Source organism: Pelobates fuscus, chromosome 4 (assembly GCF_036172605.1).
Source record: "Pelobates fuscus isolate aPelFus1 chromosome 4, aPelFus1.pri, whole genome shotgun sequence".
In the NCBI taxonomy this organism is placed as follows: Eukaryota; Metazoa; Chordata; class Amphibia; order Anura; family Pelobatidae; genus Pelobates; species Pelobates fuscus.
Genome location: NC_086320.1, coordinates 40283082 through 40307444, shown reverse-complemented (window position 1 = coordinate 40307444; position 24363 = coordinate 40283082). Strand labels below are relative to the sequence as shown.

General features: G+C 41.3%; 1 protein-coding gene across 1 annotated transcript in view; it reads left to right on the top strand.

Moving 5' to 3' along the window:
• The first annotated feature begins 743 nt into the window (after positions 1 to 743).
• COLEC10 (collectin subfamily member 10) overlaps positions 744 to 24363 on the top strand; it is a 62975-nt gene continuing 39355 nt past the window's right edge. The window contains exon 1 of the mRNA XM_063450269.1: positions 744 to 762. The gene's annotated coding sequence lies outside the window, so the exon portion shown is untranslated. The remainder of the gene's footprint in view (positions 763 to 24363) is intronic.

Below are 24363 nucleotides of genomic sequence, written 5' to 3'. Positions count from 1 at the left end.
TGTTCTCATTTTTGAGATAAACTATGGAAAGTAAGCAAAACAGAAGGCATGGTGGGGGAGGGGGTGAAGGCAGCAGGAATACTGCTCAGGTAGCGTGGGAGGTTTCCTGAGAAACGGTTATGAACCAGACAAGAAAGATGAAGAATATGTTTGGGTTCAATAGAGTCCTGCTTAAAGCTTGCCTTTTCATTTCATTCAGTGGGGGCTTGGCAGCTATTTTGGAGATTTGAAAGTCAATCCATATTTAATTCTTTAATAAAAAATTATAGCTAAACTCACAATTCTAAGACAACAATAGGCGTGTCCACGGAAACGTGGATACAGGGAAGGTCCCTAATGATCTGAAATATCATAGAATGGAAAATAAAAATGAAATAAAATAAACTCACAATCCTCTCCAAAGGAATTTAGCAAAAAAAGAAAAGAAAATGAAAAACGCAGCAAAAACAGGCTTCTAATATTTACATGATATGTATTCTGCTAGTGATCAATGATCAATACTGCTATAAATACTACGGGATGTTCAATGCTGAAATCTCATTGGTTACTTTCATTGCAGTCTTCAAACAAGTCGTACATTCATTAGATTTTTTTTTGTTGAGTCGCGTCTGCCAGATAATTTCTGGATGTTTATCAAAATGCTTCCTCTGAGGAATGAAAGAAGGCTTTTTTTTTTTCATTATTCTGGCAAGGAAACGGGTTTTAGCATAGCATGGCAGAGGGATACGTTATGCCAGAGCTAGATCAGAGAGAAGCCCGAAGGTAGGTGTTCTGCAACCAACAAATGGCAAGTTATTTATTTTATTAGAAGCAGAAATTTACAAAGCGCCAACTTGTTCAGCAGGAATGTAGGATGCACAAACTGGAAAAACAAGGAATTGTTGACCTTATTCATTTTATTGATACTGCATTATGCCAACGTATTCCGCTGTTCTTATAATATTCTGCAGCACGATGTTCTTGTATTTTAGTAATCCATTTTCATTGCGTGTTACTTTTTTCCAGAAACGTTTCTTACAAGTAAAAAAAAAAAAAAAAAGTTTATTTCCTTATAGTGTTCCTTTAATTATTGTTGCAATGATTTTATAGCTAAATATACCTCCACCACTTTCCTGTTCTGGTCCACACATCATAAGCTAGGTTTTTGGTTAGTAAGCATCGCAGTTACTAAACAAAGCACATGTTGTGATGGGATAAGTTCCCTCTTAACTTCAGTTAGGACTAAACATTGGAGAAAATGATGGTGATTTTTTCCCTATACCTTCTGGTTTCTGTAATGGTATCAGAAGAAGGTTGCCTGGGTGAATGTTAGTGAATACAATCACTTGTTTTTTTTGGAATTCAGCATACTCGGGAACATTAGTGGTCTGGAAATAGAATTCGAATACTGACTTGCCCGGTCGGAAAACACTCAGTACAATGTAAAAGAAAAAAGAGAAATGGACCATTTGTATTCCAGCAATGACAGAGGCCCAGCAGAGTACAAAACATCAATTCTCTTTATTATAAAATATAACACAATATTAAAATGCAAAAGAAAAAATACAAGCAGTGTGAATTTTTATGGCAAATTTCAACTTAGTTTTAGTCATAGTCTCAAATTTAAACTTAGTTTTAGTCATAGTCTTTTGACTAAGAAGCCATTTTAGTTTTAGACGTATTTTGGTCATGTGAATTGTTTTAGTCCAGTTTTAGTCGACTAATCTCAAAAAGTTTAGTCGACTAAAATCTGACTAAAATTGTAAGTCGACAAAATTAACACTGCAGGTAAATAGTATAAGTTCAAGTCATGCTCAACAAATTAGCCTGATGTGCTTCTTGTCTAACCCAGACACTTTCCCAACAGCTAAAAACTGAGTAAGAAAAGAGGGAACCCTCAAACAGAGGGTTTACTACCAAATTTTTTCTTAATAAAAAAATCTAAATTTAATCATACCTAATGATAGACATGCATCCCACACAGTGTGTATGTTAAACCAAATTCTGATTACTGTATTGGTCCTGGATGAAGCTGCCGTAGAGATCTGTGACAGTCACCAGGATTGTTTTTAGTTTTGGGTGATTAGCCGTGGTTTATTTATGCAGGCTACGTGTCCGTGAGGCCCCGCGGTATGGTAGGCTGCTGTTGAGCTTGCAGCCATAGAGATATTAGCATGTAGGAAGATAGCCTTTGGAACCTAGTTAGGAGACTTTATTGCATGAGACTTGATACACAACCCTTCCATGTTGAGGAAGTTCACTCACAACGCTCTTGGAGGATCTGTTAAGCTACAGTCTACGCTTAATATGGACAGACAGACTAGGTAGCCTAGGTAACATATTAGTCGATTCCTGTCTCCTGAACTTGTGGTTCTTCTAGCTGGCCAGAGCGGGTGGCCTGTTTATTACCTGTTCTAAAAATTGAGATTTTTGACAAGCACAGGTGTAGGAAGTACAAGTTTGTCACTGTGTTGATGATTTGATGAAGTTATAGTGAGTGGTACTATGCAGCTCTTATTTTGCTAAAATCCCACAAGGAGATACATTGTATATCTAGCTTTATTGGTATACTTAGTTACAATATGATAAGGTGATACATAGTAGCCCTCTCTATTACTAGCCAAACTAGGCTAGTTTGGTTTTACATGCATTGTGCAGGTTGTACGTTTTGACTTTTTATTAGGTGATAATCAGAGGCAAACCCTCTATTTTAAGGGTTTCATATTATCTTTCTCAGTTTTTAAGTATTGTTTTTATGGATGCAATTGTCTCTCATGGCCAGTTCTGAAGTGGATTTTCTGCTTCTAAATACAGAAGTAATTTCTCAACATTTAAATAGTTTTGTGTTTTTTCCCAATCAATCATTTGTGTCACCGTCTATCTCTGCCTTTTCTCGAGGACTTCCTCCTACGTGTGCCATATGGAAACACATTTAATTCAGATGATAACCTGATGTCCCCTCTTTGTCATACATTCTGCCTCTCGAACCTGGACTTCATTTTGATGAGGATTCTTTTCTTGTGTCCCCTTACACTATCTCAAAAGCTTAGCCAGACAGCCAGACTGTCAGCATTCTGATAAAGTCGACGGCTTCTAACAATCTTTTGTAGTGGTTGAGTTAGTGCATATAAGAGGTGCATCCCCAGTATTCTTCATGGACTAGGGAGAACAGGTCCCATAGCAATATTTGTGGTCTATAGATTTTATAACTGACCGCATGGTTATAGTTATGAATGAAACATTCTTGATAACGAAAGAAAACACTGCAAGTTCTAGTCAAGGTCAGAGCTGTGAGAGATTAGGAAGACAGTAATATTTGCTACAAACTATACTCTAGCTTTTAAATTACTGGAGTACCAGCTGCACCTCTAACACCCTAACAAAACAACGAGTGTGCGTCCTCTTCTCATCAGTATAAATAGTTCAATGGTTTTCTTCAACCATACAGGAAGCAGTGATTCCTCAGGACCACCTACTAACGAATGTGTGTTACCTTTCTTTTAACTTCTCTCCTTTTATTTGATTTGGACTCCATTCTCAGCAGTGCCCACCCATTTATTTTTCTAAAAAGTGAGTACACACAGGACAGTCAGCAGATAAAACATATTTGGCATTGTTTTAAATGGGTGAATTAAGGGAGTACAGTCCCCATTAACAACTGAACGGAACTCTCGATCATCCCATCCAACACTCCATGGGTTTGAGGTGGGTTATCTAGCAGGACAAGCGGTTGTGCCTCTTGTTTAAACATGCATGGTTCCAAAATTCTGAAACCACAGCTATGCAGAAAATTGTTAGAAGGGATTACACCACTTTTATATATAACCCTCGTGTTTACATGTTTCTAAGAGATTCACTGAAAGGCTGAACGTCAGAGTTATATCAGAGAACATTTCATTCTTTAATCTCTTTTTGTGATATCCTAAAGGGAGTTCCCTTTTGGTGGTGACTAGCAAATTGCTTTGGTTTCCTGATGCAAAGTGCACAATTTACAGGCATTACTGCAGCTTATAACTAAAATGTCAGCTGTAAATAGTTCATTCTTTCAGAAAAAGAATATATTCTTTATATATATATATTCTTCAAATCGTGCAAACAGTGGTTTTATTAAATCTTCCAAATTTCAGCTGTGCTACAAATCAAATTGACGTTTCGACCCGTTCGGGTCTTTATCAAGATCTTGAAACATCAGTTTGATTTGTAACACAGCTGAAATTGGGAAGATTAAATAAAAAACACTATTTGGACGATTTGAAGACCTGTGAGTGCTCCATAAGGTTGCTGCATATATTGAACGCGGGATTGCACCCAGGTGGATTTCCTATTTTATTTTATGTTTGCTGGTGGAGTGCCAAGTTGCTCTTATTTTGTCCATGACAAAAAAATTCACTTTGGCTACAACTACACATTTTCTGATGGCAGAACTTCTTTTTTTGGAAATCAGATTTTGATTGTTTTTTGTTCAAAAGACAAAGAAGATGTCAATAAAAAAGTTAAAGAAAATATTGCATGACTATACCATGAGACTCGCAGGTCTCCATTGTAAGATAAAACCCATTGGTCTCACAGGACCATGTGATATGATCAATAACATTACTATTGAAAATGGAGTGTAGTAATAAAGATTTACTATGACTTGCAGGTCTTAGCACATCAACAATCATATAAACTTAAATTCAGACACAGTTATGACATTGCTGTCCATTTGTTAAGGGCAAAATACAAAATGGATATTATCGGTGATGTCCTAGGCATATTAGTTGAGGGGCCTAACCCTATTTGGTTGATGAGTAACTATAAGTTAGGTATCAAACATTGGAGAGTAGAGATGACGCGAACATAAAATTTTCCGTTCACGATTGGCGAACGCGAATTTCCGCAAATGTTCGCGAACGGGAGAACCAGGCGAACCGCCATAGACTTCAATAGGCAGGCGAATTTTAAAACCCACAGGGACTCTTTCTGGCCACAATAGTGATGGAAAAGTTGTTTCAAGGGGACTAACACCTGGACTGTGGCATGCCGGAGGGGGATCCATGGCAAAACTCCCATGGAAAATTACATAGTTGATGCAGAGTCTGGTTTTAATCCATAAAGGGCATAAATCACCTAACATTCCTAAATTGTTTGGAATAACGTGCTTTAAAACATCAGGTATGATGTTGTATCGATCAGGTAGTGTAAGGGTTACGCCCGCTTCACAGTGACAGACCAAACTCCCCGTTTAATGCACCGCAAACAGTCCATTTGCACAACCGCAAACTCCCCATTTGCACAAGGTTGGATACCAAGCTAACCATGTCCCGTTCGTTGTCCTCACTGATGTAATTGAAGGTCTCTACCTCCACCTAGCCACGTACAACACCAAGGGTCCCCGAAAGGTGACAACAAGCCCCCTGGGATGCCTGCTGTGTTTGGTCTTCCACCTCCTCAAAGCCACCTTCCTCCTCAGACTCCTCTTCTTCAGACTCCTCTCTCTGCGTTGCCTCTCTCTGCGTTATTATAAGGTGTGTTAAGTAGTACTATTTGTAACGGACCGTTTCACTTACAAGAGGATAAAACCCAGTTTAGGCGATATCCACCTTTCCAGATGCACAGGCAGCTACTGCAAACACCACTCTCCCGACTGGAGACACACGAACACTGGATCCGAGAAACCTTTTAAATTATCCCAAGCATATGAATGCTGTAGACCGTTGAATAGGAACCATACGAATAGGCTTACACTCCTAGCAGTCAACTGGAACAGCATACCATAAATCCTTCCCCCAATAATGAGACGACACTTCACTTTGAGGGTAAAACAGGAACTCTGGACTGGCTCATCCAGCCTGGCTTTTATTTCCAACTCACACATACAGGCCACACCCAGGGGGAGGCATAAAAGAACCAATGACATAGATGTTACCTCCCACACATCCACTCCCCTTAGTGTGACACATAATCCCATTATGCATACAGTGTAAAATATACTTTTACACAACTTTCATAACTTTAAAACCATACATCACATTCACATAAAAATACATATCCACAATCAATCCATTCAGGGGAACAACATATTAAAAAATGGCATGAATCCGACCAGGGGTTCAAAAGTTACTAAAAGTATCTTTTGTTCCTTTCTGGCTGGCAGAAAAACATCCCCACAATGCACCCTGGTTTCCTCCCTTCTGCCCTGGAGTTAATTGGAGAAGTAATCCAATTACCCAGGACTAAAGGCAGACTCCATTAACCACATGGTTGCAAGACAACATAAAACACTTTAAAATACATAAAGTCACATTTACACATAACACACAGACATTTCACCTATCCCCAGATAGCTGGGATCTGCACGCACAAAACTACCGAATAGCGCGCAGATCCTACTCACACAGTACAATTGCCATGGAGCTAAAGTCTTTCCCATAGTCTTTCATTATATGAATAGGCTCCATGGTATGGCTATCTGGGGTATCACATTCCCATAAAGTCTGGTCCATAGTCCAAAGGCAAGAGGCGGGCAATCAGCCCCCTCCAAGGACACGTGGCGAGGTAGGTTTCGCCACACTATTCCTATCAGGGGATGTGTATATGGCATCGATTTTAGGAACCGGGAGATGGAAAAAGATGCTTGGTCGGTCCTCCTACTTCAAATTTGGGGCACTGCGCGTGTAATCTAATGTGCCACCAGATAGGAGTGGTGTGTTAAGTAGTACTATTCTTATCAGTTTAATCCCTGTTATGTCCCCTATCAGGGGACGTGTATATGGCATCGATTTTAGGAACCGGGAGATGGAAAAAGATGCTCGGTTGGTCCTCCCACTTCAAATTTGGGGCACTGTGCGTGTAATCTAATGTGCCACCAGATAGTAGTGGTGGCACTGGGCAAGTGGGCACAGTATACGCTGTGAGCCTGACACACACGCTGACTGATGTTCTAGCCCTAAAAAGGGCTTTTTGGGGTGCTGTCCTTACAGCAGAGATCAGATGAGTCCTTCAGGACTGTAGTGGACACTGAATACACTAGCCTAGCTATCGATTTCCCTATTAAATCAGCAGCAGCTACACTGTCCCTCCTCTCACTAAGAATGCAGCTTCTGGGGGGGGGGGGGGCTAGCTGTCATGGAGGAAAGACGCACTTTGTGTGAGCTCCCTCAATATCTCACTTTAAGCAGCTATCAACAAGCGAATTTCACCCCAGAAGGGGATGACCCAGCAATGTTGCTCCTACCTGACCGACATGCTTAATAGCGGTCAGCAACTCGACAGAGTCTTACTTACCTCCGCGTGGCAAGTGTGGCCTGGTGCTCACCGGGCGGGAGAGGCGGCCGATCTCCCGATCCTGGGATGCCCAGGAGCAGCTACTTCCCAGCAGGAGCTCTGTTACCCTCCCCCTCGGACCGATGGGGGTTATCCCGGTCCACCCCTGAGAGGCTGTCTGGAGCTAATGGATGCACAGAGCACAGCCGCCCAGGTTGACATACTCATCTGCAACTCTCCCAATATGGCGGCAGCCGCGTGTCCTCCTGGTACCAGCAAAGCATGGCAGGATATTGAGTCTAAGCTGGACAGAAAATTTAATCAATTTTGGAAGCAAATAACAAGCTGGAAGCCCCAACAAGCTCCACCACAGCCCCAACAAGCTCCACCACAGCTAAGCGAAGCAGTCCCCATTAAAATCCACCAACGCAAAAGGCGTTGAAGACGTGACCGGAGGCACAAACAGAAATGCAGAGCCTGCCCCACGTCAAGCACTTGCCTCCACCTTAAGCCACCACAATCCCGCACCGGACGTGACGCACCACCGGGACAGATTCGACCACCCGACAAAACAAGCTCCCACCACCTCAAGCCGCGAACCCGGCACTCAGCCAGAGACTTGCCTTTGTTGTACCAGGTATCAGTGACTCCCAGGGTCTGCACCAGGCGCCCAGAAGGGATCGAATGAGCACAAGCAGTAAACAGCAGCCTGCCAAGCATGTCCCACTATAGCCGATCCTCCACACCATTCCTTTGATCACATGAACTGCTCTCTGCACATTAACTAATCGTAAAGTAGGAAGCGTTTAACCCCTTAAGGACACATGACATGTGTGACATGTCATGATTCCCTTTTATTCCAGAAGTTTGGTCCTTAAGGGGTTAAACATGTCATTATTTCACCTCCTAAAGAGTTTATTGTCTTAGTTCCTTACATGCCTTTACCTTACATAGTTACATAGTTACATAGTTAGATAGCTGAAAAGAGACTTGCGTCCATCAAGTTCAGCCTTCCTCACACCTTAATCATTCATGTATTATGTTATTCACTAGTCTCATCTCATGGGGCGACTCACACTTGATTTATAACTAGTGGTGGAGCTGCTGATATAAATACACTGTTGATGTAAGCTACACCCTAAACATGACAGCCATCTTTCACAACAATGTACTGCTATATACTCATACCCTTAGTGTAACTAGCCATGATATACGCACGTTCAGCCTAGCATGCTCAAATATTACACACTTCTGTCTAAAAAAAAAATACAAAAAAAAAAGAATGCAACTTCCGAATGAATCTAAAATGTATGCTGTCCAGGAGGTGAGAGGGTCTGGGAGGGAGGGTCTGCTGCTGATTGGCTGGAATGTGTCTGCTGACTGTGAGGTCCAGGGTCAAAGTTTACTCAATGATGACGAATAGGGGGCAGACCGAACATTGCATATGTTCGCCATCCGTGGCGAACGCGAACAAGCTATGTTCGCCGGGATCTATTGGCCAGCGAACTATTCGGGACATCTCTATTGGAGAGCCATAATATTTATGTTTTCCTTGGGGGTTCATACATTAAAGCAGAATGCCTAGTGCCCATCCCTAAGCTCTTCTCCAGTTACTCATTTGCTGCCTTTCAAATTGAACAAGCGCCCATCTCACTGAAAGAGCGAACATTGGGACTGCCTCTCCCACCCATTAAAGAAAGTCCAACCTATAGACCTTGTCGCTAACCTACTTAGTGTATAAACCAGGTTGCACCCTGTGTGCATGTCTCTCTGGAGAGCCAACAACCAGTAAAAAGAGCTAACAGCAGCGACCCATAGTCCTCATGATAAAAAGTAGCCATAGAACAGATAGATTAAAAGGAATGAGAAAGTATATGGACACCCATCACCATCCCCTCCCCTCCCCCGGATGAGACTAAACAGTGGGAGCATTTCCAACCTGCAGGACACGTTTAGAAATTAAATCAAACCAGTAGTTTACATGCAATTAAAGAAAAAGAAGGCTTATAGTGCTCTCCATATTTGCAAATAAGTAGTAGTAAAATTAAATATACTTAGAATTTTGGGAGCAGACAAACCGCTTGTGGCGAAACCAACCTCGCCACTGTGCACTGGAGGAGCCTGGTTGCTCGCCTCCTACCTGCTGACTATGGCCCTCTCATCAGCTCATGCTAGACTTAAACCCCATGGCGATTTGACTGTGTTTGTGGCATCTGAGCGCTGTTCGGCTATATTGAGCGCTCAGATCCAAGCCATCTGGGGATGGGTTGAATGTGGGGGTTCTGTTCAGTATGATAGGAGTTATGTATTTTTGTGTCTTTTGCTAACATGTGCTCAATGGAGTCTGCCTTTATCCCTGGATATAATTGGATCACCTCTCCGTTGTCTCCAGGATTGGTTTGGGCCGGAAAGCCATGCTGGCAGTGGGCTTTAAAAATACTTTTGCTAACTTTTGAACCCCTGGTCTGATTCGTGCCATTTTTAAATATGTTGTTCCCCTGAATGGATTGATTGTGAATATGTTTTTATGTGAATGTGATGTATAGTTTTAAAGTTATAGTATATTTGTAAAAACTGTATGTGACGAAGTGCCCTTCGCCACTTTGTCCTGGAGAGGCCTGCTTGCCTGCCTCCTCCCCTGCGACTATGGTCCTGGACTATATTGCACTGTAAACCCTGTATTCAGGCATATGGACTTGTATTAGACTGTCTTTTACCCTTTATCTATGCTGTAGGTTTGGACTGCTAATATAACCTAACAGCCAGGGGATTTAGGCGAATATATTGCATGAGAATACCATTGCTGGAGAATACAGCCGTTCGTATGATTTCATGCGAATTCTTTGTGCTCTGAATAGGTGGCCGCCATTTCGGGACTTTTACACGTGTTCGCGGCCATCTTGCGTGCGAACAGCGGTGTTTGCCTGTGAACGCCTGGAACTGAAATCGGAAGCGCAAACAGGCGAATACCGCTAAGACCTCCAGACATCCAGAACTACGTACGGAAACTACCGAACGACCGGCCGTTCGGTAGTTATACTTAACTTAGTATGGGGATTCTAGCGACCACAAAGATGCGAATGGATGGCAAGAATTTCGTCTATTTTACCGTGCGAACGGAGACCGACCGCAAGGCCAAAACTCATGGAACTATTTTCGGCTAGTTGGTCTGTGCGGTCGGTCAAAACTTTGGAGCTCTGTATCTCCCGAACCATCCATCCGAATGGGCTGATTTTTGGACAGACTGTTCCCCTGAACAAGGGCTATTTGGGGATACCAGATTTAAAGCTGTACCCCCTGTTTTTGGGGTACATCCAGAACTTGGGTAAAATAATGTATGTTTTAATTGGGTTATGTGTTTATCTGAGGGGAGGAGACGTGGGGGTGTTACCATGCATGTGATTGGTCAATTTCATCCTCCCCCTGGGAGTGTCCTGTATGTACCTGATCCTAATAAAAAGCAGGCTGGGTGTTCCAGTCCTCAGACCTCTTCTGACCCTCAATACGTAGCCTTGTCTCGTTATTGGAGGGAACTGCTATATCACACTGGGGATTGCTATGCGCTGCATATTCCCCTGAGCTCTTAATCACTTAGCTCTTGTAAGAGCTTGTTCCGGATACGCTCTCCTGGAGGAGAGGTCTTCCCCACACGGTCCTGGAGGACAGAAGCCGATCCAGGGTGGAAGGAAGACGGCGCGGCTCCAGTTAAGCTACGGCGGTTGTGGAGCCTGCGGTGGTTGTGGTGTCGTCTGCAGTGCTTGGAGTCCTCTGAGAGCGCTAGGAGCATCCATCAACGGAGGGTACTCGGTCGGGGTACACGGAGCTCCGTTACACTGTATTTCTCTGCCTGTGATAATTAAATTTCACATTGTGTAAGATAATTGTATCACAGGCAGAGGGAAGGACTTTACTGTGGGTTGTAACTGTTATATTATTGGTTATTTTATACCTCCCTGTGGGCGGTCCTGTATGTGCAAGACTGTAATAAAAACCAGGCTGGGTGTGCCAGCACAGTGAGTTCCTGCTTAACCCTCAAAGTGAAGTGCCGTCTCATTCTTGGGGGGAATTTGACTGTATGCCGATTGCCAGGAGTGTAAGCTGTTCGTAGGGCTTTTCCTGTTTAGCTGCTTCCAGGGTTCGTGTGTTTCCTGTTCGGGAGATGGGGGATTCGTGCAGTTTGGAGTTTGGGGTGATTGCAGTAGCTGCTGGTCTATCTGAAAGGGGATTATCACCTAAATGGTTTTTATCCTCTTGTGAGCGAAACGGTCCGTTACACCGCTCTATGGTAACAGCGTGGGTGGAACAATCCCCAGCTAGGATACTTTTGAGGATGGACCTGATGTGTATGGAAAATAGGTTGCGCCAGGTACAAATAAAATAAAATACTAAATAAAAGTATAAAAAGACTGCCCCAAAGCAAATATATAGTCTAAAAATCTTACTTCTATTTAAACAAATATTAATAAAATCACATGATTTTTTTAATATTATTATGATTTCATTAATATGATTTTATTAATATTTGTTTAAATAAAAGTAAGATTTTTAGACTACCTATATGCTTTGGAAAATAAGGATCGGGCCGCTTTCTTTTTGTATCGAAGAAGAATAAATAAAATACTGGTACTGGATCAGAGGTTATAGGAGGTGGGAACAGCTGGGGACAGCATTCTGCTCAGGTAGGGTGGGAACTTCCCAGAAAAGCTCTTAAACACAAGGCTGGAAAGATGAAGGGTTCGTCTGGATTCCAGCGATAGCCAGTTTAGCACTTTTAGCATTTCACAATATTTGGTAAAATAATTACTTTGTAACACAAAGTGGCAGAACGAGTAATACAATGTATTAAGTTTATTAAGGTGGGTTTGCTGTGCAGGTGCATATACTGCATCCCCATAGTCTATGATTGGCATCAGCATTTGCAATAAAATCGTTTCCTTTACTGTGGGGCACAGGCAGGATTTGTTTCTGTACAGGGCACCTAGTTTTGGATAGAGTTTTGATGAGAGTTTTTCTATGTGGAGGCCAAAAGATAGATTGGGGTCTAACAATATAGCCAAGTATTTGAAAGAGTCAGTATTTGATTTGATTTCGTTTTGATGCATTGATAGGAATTTTTTAAATTTAGGTAATTTAGGTACTGTTCAGAAGAGCATTGAGACAGTGTTGTCAGTGTTTAGAAAGAGTTTTTTTTTTGCGACTTACTTTTCTACATCTGAGAACTGGTCTTGAAGCACAACCTCAAGCTGCAGTAGATTGAATTTGCTTGCAAAGATTAAGGTCTAGTGATGTCCCGAACGGTTCGCTGGTGAATAGTTCCTGGGAAACATCGCATGTTCGCGTTCGCCACGAACGGCGAACATATGCGATGTTCGGTCCGCCCCCTATTCATCATCATTGAGTAAACTTTGACCCTGTACCTCACAGTCAGCAGACACATTCTAGCCAATCAGCAGCAGACCCTCCCTCCCAGGCCCTCCCACCTCCTAGACAGCATACAATTTAGATTAATTCTGAAGCTGCATTTTTTTTTTTTTTTTTGTGTGTGTTTATTATACATTATCCTCCATAGCCAGTAACCTGTGTTTATTATACATTATCCCCCATAGCCAGTAACCTGTGTTTATTATACATTATCCCCCCACAACCAGTAACCTGTGTTTATTATACATTATCCTCCCATAGCCAGTAACCTGTGTTTATTATACATTATCCTCCCATAGCTAGTAACCTGTGTTTATTATACATTATCCCCCATAGCCAGTAACCTGTGTTTATTATACATTATCCTCCCATAGCCAGTAACCTGTGTTTATTATACATTATCCCCCCACAACCAGTAACCTGTGTTTATTATACATTATCCCCCACAACCAGTAACCTGTGTTTATTATACATTATCCCCCCACAACCAGTAACCTGTGTTTATTATACATTATCCCTCCCATAGCCAGTAACCTGTGTTTATTATACATTATCCTCCCATAGCCAGTAACCTGTGTTTATTATACATTATCCCTCCCATAGCCAGTAACCTGTGTTTATTATACATTATCCCCCCCATAGCCAGTAACCTGTGTTTATTATACATTATCTGGTGTAACAGTAGTGTACATTTAAAAAAAATACAGGGGGCTTGTTGTCACCTTTCGGGGACCCTTGGTGTTGTACGTGGCTGGGTGGAGGAAGAGACCTTCAATGACATCAGTGAGGACAAGGGACGGGACATGGCTAGCTTGGTATCCAACCTTTTGCAAATGGGGAGTTTGTGGTTGTGCAAATGGACTGTTTGCGGTTGTTTGCGGTGCGTTAAACGGGGAGTTTGGTCTGTCACTGTGAAGCGGGCGTAACCCTTACACTACCTGATCAATACAACATCATAATTGATGTTTTAAAGCAGGTTATTCAAAACAATTTAGGAATGTTAGGTGATTTATGCCCTTTATGGATTAAAACCAGACTCTGCATCAACTATGTAATTTTCCATGGGAGTTTTGCCATGGATCCCCCTCCGGCATGCCACAGTCCAGGTGTTAGTCCCCTTGAAACAACTTTTCCATCACTATTGTGGCCAGAAAGAGTCCCTGTGGGTTTTAAAATTCCCCTGCCTATTGAAGTCTATGGCGGTTCGCCAGGTTCGCCCGTTCGCGAACATTTGCGGAAGTTCGCGTTCGCCGTTCGCGAACGGAAAATTTCATGTTCGTGACATCACTATTAAGGTGTCATCTGCGTACATGTGTACATTTGAGGCTTTGCAGACATTAGGCAGATCATTTTTATATAATGTGAATAGTAGGGGGCCGAGAATGGAACCTTGGGGAACACCACACGTAAATGGAAGAGGGAGGGAGTCGCTGTCAGAAATGGTCACATATTGCAATCGATCCAACATATATGATCGAAACCAGGTTAGCGGACGATCACCAATACCTACGTTTTTACAGGCCTTGGCAAAATCAAGGAAAATAGCTCCAGTTAGGTCTCTTTGTTCCATGCCAGTTTGGATGTCATTGCAAACTTTAAAGATGGCAGTTGTAGTTGAGTGATTCAGGCGTAAGCCTGATTGATCAGGGGTCAGATAGTTTGATTGTTATTAATACTCACATAGTTGCGTGTGGACGCATTTTTCCAAGATTTTTGACAATACAGGGAGCAATGATATAGATAGATACCAAAGTTTTGTCACCACTTTTATGGATATGTACTACTCTTGCAGTCTTTCAAAGTTTGGGTATGTATCCAGACACCAAGGATTCATTAATTAAGGTTGTGACAGGTTTAGCAATTGCCGGCGCACTGAGCTTCAACAAAAGTGCTGGGATATGATCAGGTCCAGACTGAATTTCTCCCATGGTGTCTGTTGGAATTAATTTACCTCTTCCTTTTTCACCATCAGAAATTGAATGGTCATGGAGGAGGTGCCTCAAACACTGCTTCTGACCCTAAGATCCTGCAAAGCTCGATGTTCTGAGGAGGCAGCTTGATGCTGGGGAGGTGGGTAAAGCATTTGACATCCAAGGGTATAGTTGATAAATTACATGGAATTTGATTAAAGCTCAGTTTTTCAATTTTTGTCAACATGCCATTTATACAAAAGAAAAAGTAATTCTTTTTTTTTTTCTTACGTATAACTTTGAAAAACAAAACAAAACTCAGCTGCCCAGGGAACAAAATTAACCCCTTAAGGACAGAGCTTCAGAAGCTTGTCTTTCACTTAATGACAACGGCATTTTTTGCATTTTTTGCTATTTGCGTTCAACTGCAATTTGCTTTTTACTAATTCATTGCACCGACACATATTATATACCATTTTTTAAAGGACAGAAAGGGCTTTAATTTGATGTAACACATATATACAGAAATATGCAAAAAAATACAGAATACAGAAATATGCAAAAAAATGAATTTTTGTGTGTTTTTTTTACAGTTTTTGCAATAATAATGTGTACATAATTAGTGCAGGTTAAGGAAAGTAATTAAAAATAAATTCATTTAGTTGTTCTGAATTACAGAATATATAATGTGTCTGGGATTTAAGTTTTTTTTGGTAGTTACAGGTCACAAAGCACAAGGAGTAAAATAAACTTTTTATGTGGAGCGATTTTAGAATTTGGTATGTTTGTCTTGTAAGCCTAATAGCCATAAAAGAAAACAAAATTGCCACACAAAAGTATATATTTATATAAAGTAGACACCACAGGCTATTTACCTAAGGTTGTTTTGACACTTTCTACGTAGCCATTTTACCGCCAACCTCTGCTAAATATTGGAGTAAAATTGTGTTTTTTGGGGGTTTTCGCACACAAACTTATAACAAAGAACTTCTCATGTGTATTTTGTAAAGTTGGTGTGTGCTATTCCTGTACAAAGTTTTATTATGTGTTCAGTTACTTCTGCTGAGTACAACGGTACCCCCATTGTATGTCTTTGGCACTATTTCGTGAAGCTACAGTGCCATATAGGAGACCTGTCCTTTTCAGTATTCACAGTAGAATTTTGAGAGACGGATTTAATGAGCCTATGCTTCCATTTGGGGTATTATAACAGTCTGTCTGTTTGAAAAAAAAACCCAAAGGCCTACCATTTGTAAAGTAGACACTCCAGGGTATCTCATAAGGTGCATATTGTGCCTTAACATGCCCCCATTTTTTTACCATTACATGCCAAAGTATGTGGTAAAAAATAATTTTGTGCATTTTTTACATACGGATTGCATTTTTGCTGGGCATTTTGTATATTTCACATGTGGCACTAAGTTCAAACCCCCCAAATTATGTTCAGCTAAGTCTTCTGAGTAAAATGACACCCCCATTGTATGTCTTTGGCGCTAGTTCGTGAAGCTACAGTGCCATATAGGAGACCTGTCCTTTTCAGTACTCACAGTAGAATTTTGAGAGACGGATTTAATGAGCCTATGCTTCCATTTGGGGTATTATAACAGTTTGACTGTTCAAAAAAAAACCCACAAAGGCCTACCATTTGTAAAAGTAGACACTCCAGGGTATCTCATAAGGTGCATATTGTGCCTTAACATGCCCCCATTTTTTCACCAATAGTTGCCAAAGTATGTGGTATAAAATAATTTTGTGCATTTTTTACATATGGATTGCATTTGTGCTGGGCATTTTGTATATTTCACATGTGCCACTAAGTTCAAACCCCCCAAATTATGTTCAGCTAAGTCTTCTGAGTAAAATGACACCCCCATTGTATGTCTTTGGCACTAGTTCGTGAAGCTACAGTGCCATATAGGAGACCTGTCCTTTTCAGTATTCACAATAGAATTTTGAGAGACGGATTTAATGAGCCTATGCTTCCATTTGGGGTATTATAACAGTTTGACTGTTCAAAAAAAACCCACAAAGGCCTACCATTTGTAAAAGTAGACACTCCAGGGTATCTCATAAGGTGCATATTGTGCCTTAACATGCCCCCATTTTTTCACCAATAGATGCCAAAGTATGTGGTAAAAAATAATTTTGTGCGTTTTTTACATATGGATTGCATTTGTGCTGGGCATTTTGTATATTTCACATGTGCCACTAAGTTCAAACCCCCCAAATTATGTTCAGCTAAGTCTTCTGAGTAAAATGACACCCCCATTGTATGTCTTTGGCACTAGTTCGTGAAGCTACAGTGCCATATAAGAGACCTGTCCTTTTCAGTACTCACAGTAGAATTTTGAGAGACGGATTTAATGAGCCTATGCTTCCATTTGGGGTATTATAACAGTTTGACTGTTCAAAAAAAACCCACAAAGGCCTACCATTTGTAAAAGTAGACACTCCAGGGTATCTCATAAGGTGCATATTGTGCCTTAACATGCCCCCATTTTTTCACCAATAGATGCCAAAGTATGTGGAATAAAATTATTTTGTGCGTTTTTTACATATGGATTGCATTTGTGCTGGGCATTTTGTATATTTCACATGTGCCACTAAGTTCATACCCCCCAAATTATGTTCAGCTAAGTCTTCTGAGTAAAATGACACCCCTATTGTATGTCTTTGGGACTATTTTGTGAAGCTACAGTGCCATATAGGAGACCAAGCCATATCAGTTTTTACCGAACTTTGAATTTTGACGCTGGGCCTATGTGCAATTTCCAAGCATCTTAGCAGGTTTTAAATTCAAACTACCCCACAAAGGCCTACCATTTCTTAAAGTAGACACCCCAGGGTATTTCAAAAGGTATATTCTAAACCTTAGTGTAGGATCATTTTTTTGTTAGTTTGTACCAAGTCTCGTTGCAATTAGCATTTTTGTCTGCCTTTTTGACACACACTTGGAGATGTTACTGTATATTTTGCTATCCTTATGTGTGCTATGGCAGTATAACACCCAATATGTTGCTCAGCTATGTCATCTTAGTGCAACGATACCCACATGTGTACCTTTTTCATGGTTATGTGGATGTTGAAGGGGCACATTGGAGACCATGTTATATGAGTTTTTACCAAACTTTGAATTTTGACGCTGGGCCTATGTGCAATTTCCAAGCATCTTAGCAGGTATTAAATTCAAACTACCCCACAAAGGCCTACCATTTCTTAAAGTAGACACCCCAAGGTATTTCAAAAGGTATATTCTAAACCTTAGTGTAGGATCATTTTTTTGTTAGTTTGTACCAAGTCTAGTTGCAATTAGCATTTTTTCTGCCTTTTTGACACACACTTGGAGATGTTACTGTATATTTTGCTATCCTTATGTGTGCTACGGCAGTATAACACCTAATATGTTGCTCAGCTATGTCATCTTAGTGCAATGATACCCCCATATACAGAATAGTTGGGGTAAACTTATCCGGGGGTAGTACACAGTCATCTGCGTCCCGGGCAAAGCTGTCATGGATTCCGAAACCAAAACACAGACAGACCACAAAGAGAGAGAACACAGAGAGAGAAACTTGTAATACCAGTCCTTAGAATGGCCGGGCTATACAAGCAGAGAATTGTCAAGGTACAAGCCGAGGTCAAAGGAGTAAAGAGAAACGGAACAACGATAGGACAAGCCGAGGTCAAGGATCAGAGAAGACAGGATAAACGGTAGACAAAGCCAAGATTCGGTAACCAATCAGACAGATGACTAAAAATCACACCCCAAAACTGGTCTACTTATTCGGCCTGGGTGTGAAAATTTTTAAAACAATGGCCAATACATAGGCCGGGCTGAGAGGGGCAATCAGGGCAGTAATAGCTGGTCTCAACTCTTACGCCCCTCTTGTAACACACCCTGCACCTTTTCTGGGGGTTTTGTTTTTTAGGGGTTGGTGGAATCTTAAAGCAGAAGTGACCTGCCTACATTCTTCTGCTAGGCTCCACTGATGGTCTCCTTGTGTGGCATTCTAGCAGCTTAGAAATTAGCTCAAACTGGAAAGAAAGAAAAGTGCTTTTCAGCCCAGCATTTGCCTTTTTAAAAATAACAAAGGCATTGTGGATTGCCATCTGCAAAAGGTATATGCCCACTTTTTTATACCATGCCCTGGTCTTTCTCATGATCAAATATGGCTGCATCAGTTGATCGGACAGGTCAACGCCCCCCATATGGCGATTATATTGCCGTATGCAGACTGGCACCCGTTTATATTCGTCTCTGCCACGAACTGCGACCCTCCGAGTGTTTTCACCATGGATGGTGGTTGAGATGAAAACATCCTTTTTATCCCTGTACTTGAGTGCCAGCAGTTCATTCTGGCAGAGAGCTGCTGTTTCCCCCCTTTTCATTTTTTTGTTCGCTAGAGCCTTTGGGAAACCTGTGCGACTCTTCCGAATAGTGCCACAGGCCACGGTCTCGAAGCAATACAACATTTGTAACAGTGGGATGCTATTATAAAAGTTATCGATATATAGATGATAACCTTTATTAAGTAGTGGCATTATTAAGTCCCAGACAATTTTTCCACTTGTCCCTACTGTATCTGGGCAACCTGGGGGATCAAGGTGGCTATCCCTTCCCTCGTATACACGGAAGGTGTATACGTAGCCACTGCCACTTTCACATAGTTTATAAAATTTGATCCCATATCGGGATCTTTTGGATGGGATATATTGTCTAAACCCCAGTCTTCCCTTAAACTTCATTAGGGACTCGTCAATGGAAATGTTTTTATTGGGGGTATATATAGCGTCAAATTTACTGTTAAAGTGGGCAATTAAAGGGCGTAGTTTGTAAAGAAGATCATACTGCGGATCACCTTTTGGGGGGCACTTGTTGTTATCACTAAAGTGCATAAATCTTAGTATGTCTTCATATCTTTTCCTTGTCATTGTCTCGGCAAAAATAGGAGTATTGCAAATAGGATGTTTAGCCCAATACATCCTAATTGTGGGCTTTTTAATTAGCCCCATTAACATGGTCAGTGCCCAGAATTGTTTAAATTCTGGCACACTGGTTGGGTACCATCTCTCTTTCCTAGAGATAAGAGAGTCTGGATTGCGTGCCAGAGATTGCTCCGCATAGAGATTAGTCTGGGTGACTATCTCCCCACAAATCTCATCCCCCAAGAACAGCTGCATAACATCCAGCGCACTATAGGCAGACAGGTCCGCCTGTATGCCAGGATTGCCTGTAAACACTGGGATGTCTGGGGAAAAATTATTAGGGGGTATCCAGTCATCTGCGCCATGGTCAGCATTAGGGGAATCGTCAATTTCTCCTGATGGTCCTGCAGTATCTGGCACATAGTCCATGTCCCCTGCATCCCCTGCGTCACTCCCTGCTTCACTCTCTGAGGCAGTGTCAGTCGCCTCTGAGTCTGCCGCTAACAGGGCATAAGCCTCCTCCGCGCTATACTTTCTAAACATTGTTAATACAGCTAACACAGCTAAAAATTTTTTTTTTTTTTTTTTTTTATTCCCTAATTCCCACTAAATTCCACCCACCAAAATAACTAAATCACAAATTAATAAAATCAAATAATAAAATTTAACCCCTTAGGGTTACAAAAAAACTAAAAATTAACCCTTGAAAGTAAAAAAAAAAAATAGATCACAGTAGAGTACTGTGACCTGTATATTGATCACTGCTAGCAGTGATCAAGCAGCAGGGAAAGGGTTAATTTTTTTTTTAACTCCAGAAAAGTGAATTTTATACTTAAGTATAACTTTGCAATAAATCAGGGACACAATGTAGCACCGATCCGTCTCTCTCCACTTCACAAACCCACACGAGGTGGAGGGAGGCGGATCAGATATCCCAGCAGCATTGTGACCGCTGTGACTGGCTGTCACAGCGATCACATGGGCTGGGATATCCGGATTTGCTGCTGCCTGGTCTGCCCCTGACTCGGAGGGACCCAGCAACAGCATTAACCCCGCGATCGCCGGCACTGCGCGATCGCGGCGTTAATTTTAACGCGTGGCGGACGAGGTCCGTCACTCGTCATTAACGCATTCCCCTGAGTGACGGACCTCGTTCGTCACTCGTCGTTAAGGGGTTAAATGTAGCACAGGATAAAAAAAATAAGCTGACAGAGCCACTTCAAGGGTCAGCCCTACCTGAATGTCTATTTTTGCTCACCTTGCAATTTTATAAATGAATCCCATGATCCTTTGTTATAATCGTGCCAGCTCAATATTTGCATACAATATATTGATCAAATCCATAGACAGTCCTGCGGTATACACAATAATAAACAAAACAAACAAAATAAATCAAGGACTATATTTTGTATTGTTATACAGTCTCCATATGTTTGAGAGGAAACTGGTCTAGTTATAGATGTCAACAGTAATCTAGTCTAACTTTAGACAGCAATAATATGTTACGGGCAATGGCGGTGGTCAGCAGAGCTCTGTTTTTTGTCATACTACTTAAAATTGTTTTGACAAAAAACAGGGTAATACTACTCAAACACATCTTGGACTAAAAATGTGTTTATGATGAATACTGTGCCCCTTTAATCAAAGATAAAAATTTAAAAATAATGTAACAATACAATATACAAACAATACAGAGGATTTGTGGGTCTGTCACCTTGTGTAAGGGCTTACCTCGTGTTGACATCGAGAGTGCAAAGATAATGCTCATTCTTGAAAAATATCACATCTTACAGTGACTAGTCAGGTAAATCACCTGGAGAGGGAATGTGTGCATGGGTGCTGTGCAGTAGAGCAAATCTGGAAGCCATAAATAGATGTACAAAACAAGAGAGTCAGGCAGAGCGATACTGGGCAAGTGTACGAGGTGCACAGGGCCAAGGAGTTCTGTAGATAGAGATTACTATGAGGGGTGTCCGGTGGTAAGCTTTTTCCCCTCATAGTAAGCCCCGACACTCTTGTCAGGCTCTGACCTCACCTGAAATGATGCTGGGCACCAGAACTAAAGGCAAAGGTTGCAAGCTGTCAAAGATGGCACTGGTGAGCCATTTGTGCACAAATATGGCACTGATGAGCTATTTTCAGATTAGCAGTTTGAGGTGCTGATTAGCAGTTTGAGGTGCTGATTAGCAGTTTGAGGATAAAGATGGCACTGGAATGCTGTGTGGGGACAGAGATGGCCTTGTGAAGCAGTGTGGGGACAGAGATAGCCTTGACCAGTTTTGTGGAGACAAACATGTTACTGGGATGCTATGCACAAAGATGGTTCTGAAAAGCTTTTTGGGGACAAAGCTTACACTGTAGGAAGCGGGTGACATGTTACCTGGTGATGTTGGGGGCCTGTAAGAGGTGTTATGTTTGTGAAAGCTAGGGGTTAGCAATAAAGCCACACACTCCGGAGGGCACTTTAAGTGGAGCTAGGAGTAGGTAGAATGCTTCTAGAAATGATAACAACAAACTGACCCGAAAACTAGTAAACGAGCCACAGATGAGGCAAATAGCTGCAGTTGAGACAGCAGGAGTCTAACCCTCCTCCTCCTCCTCTTCCCCCCTTCCTAGAGACTCAGGCTCGGCTGCAAAACAGACTTAGACGTCAAACTGTAGTGGCCCACAGGTAGTGAAACTGACTGGAAACGATCAGGACCAGAATTCAAGTTCAGGCAGATCTGGCACCTGCTGAGATGGGGACAAACCCGTGCTCATAAAAAGTTAAATACAGTAATCCAAAAGAGAAATGCCAAAGTGAGCAATGCCAGTAAATTGACTCACTTTATTGTACATTTTTAGAAACACAAGAGATTTTTGTTTTGCGTAGTTGTGGATAAAGACCGGTCACCTCACTGTGGGCTGATTTACCTTTTATAGTGCATAAATTAATTTTTTACTTAAAAGAAACATTTATAGAAAAAAAAAAGTCAAGTAAATGATGAATCATATATTTAGGGGACATTATTGTCTAGAGGTAGCATGTAATTTTGTATTAACTTTATTTATAAATGACATTCTCATTCTCAAAGACTATATTATGTCCACCCTGTATTTATCTGCCTACCTGTGTGTGTCATATCATCTCGGCATCGTAGATCATAAGGAGTTTTCTTTTTACTGTATACCAAATAACAAAACATTTTGTGACATGACTAACAAAAAACACACTGGCAGTTATTTAAAGTCTGTCAAATTTTAAATAGCTCAGGTTATTATAGACATAAAATATTTCCATGACAAGCAATTTTAGCTGTTGATATAATACATGACTTGGTTGAACCTTCTGCATACAGTTTTATAGATTTTCTTCTACAATTTCCTGGAAATGAATTGGGTTTAGGTATCATACGTGTGCCTATTAACCCCTTCCCGACATTAGGATGTTCCATGTCGTCCTCCACAAAGTGGGTTTTAACCATGTTAGGACAGCATGGAACGTCCTAAAGTTTTGGTACGAGCAGGGTTAAATCTCTGTCCATACCTGAGAATCTGAGGTATCACTCCTTGAGTCACAGGTATCAATCGCTACCTGGGACTCCCCTCTGTAAGATGAGGCCATTTTTAGTTACCCTATACTGAACAATGAACTGTATGCAGTGCTCATGAGTGAGTGCTGTTCACAGCATTTTAAACAGGCATTTAAATGCCAATGGCAAGGATGGTTAAATCCCTGCACACACCACGGACACCCGAGAGTCAATTGATACCTGGGGATCCCATCTGTCAAACAGGGCCACATTTTAAACTGAGAGATGCATGGGGCTCTTTAAATCAGTTGAGAACACTGCGGCTTAGCAATTGTTGGCAGTTGCTCGTGGGAGACCCCTCGTGTCTGAACAGACGCTAACGGGGTCCCCCTGCATGCCTCTGCAATATGGTTATCTATGCAAAACTCTGCATGCAAAGCTCTGCGCGATTGTGATCATGCTGGGCTTTGCGAAGTGCCCAGCACTGATCACAGTGTAAATGGCAGGGAAATATCCCTGTAATGCTGAAAGCAGCCAGTAGATGGTGGTCACAGACCGCTCTCTACTGCTTTAACTAGGACACCCACCTGCTGTTATCAGTACTGGTATTAGCAGAGGGATTCATTAGGGTAGGGTCAGGGTTAGTCGGCTTATAGTAGGGTTACTTTCAGGCTTAGGTAAGGGTTAATGCTGGGTTAGGGTAGAAGTTAAGGTTAGAGATAAGGTTAGGCTAGGCATATGTTTAGCATTGGGTTAAGGGTAGGGCTGGTATAGAGTTAGCGTTACCTATCAAAAAATAATTTAGATCCTAGACATATTTTGAGGCATTTTGAGTTATTTGTCTCTAGTTGCAATAGATGTTTAAAAAATATTATAAGGAAAAATATGAAAACCAAAACAAAACTGTTTCCCATCAGCTTCAGAAACGATCTCAATCTGTAAAAAATGGGTCCATATTAAACTCTATGGATATTTTTGTAAATTAATCATTTAAACATTTTTATGACATAGGAATAATTTCTGATGGTGATTCATTCAACTATTCAAGATATAATCAAGATCTAAGGCCTCGATTTAAAATAGTTGGATAAGCTTTTCCAATTATTTAATATTTGTGTATAAACTTTTAAAATTATAGCATTATGATAGTTTTTTGATGTATTGATATTTTTTGATTATTTTAAAAGTTTACCCAACAATATTAAATCGAGACCTTAAGTCAGCAATACACTGCACACAAAACACAGACAGTCAACAGACAATTTTCATAATCTGTAGCTACAACGAAATGTTGACCTAATCAAAACAGATAGATTAGTGAAGACAAGAACCTAAATTTGACCCAGCTTTGGGTGCCCATATATATATGG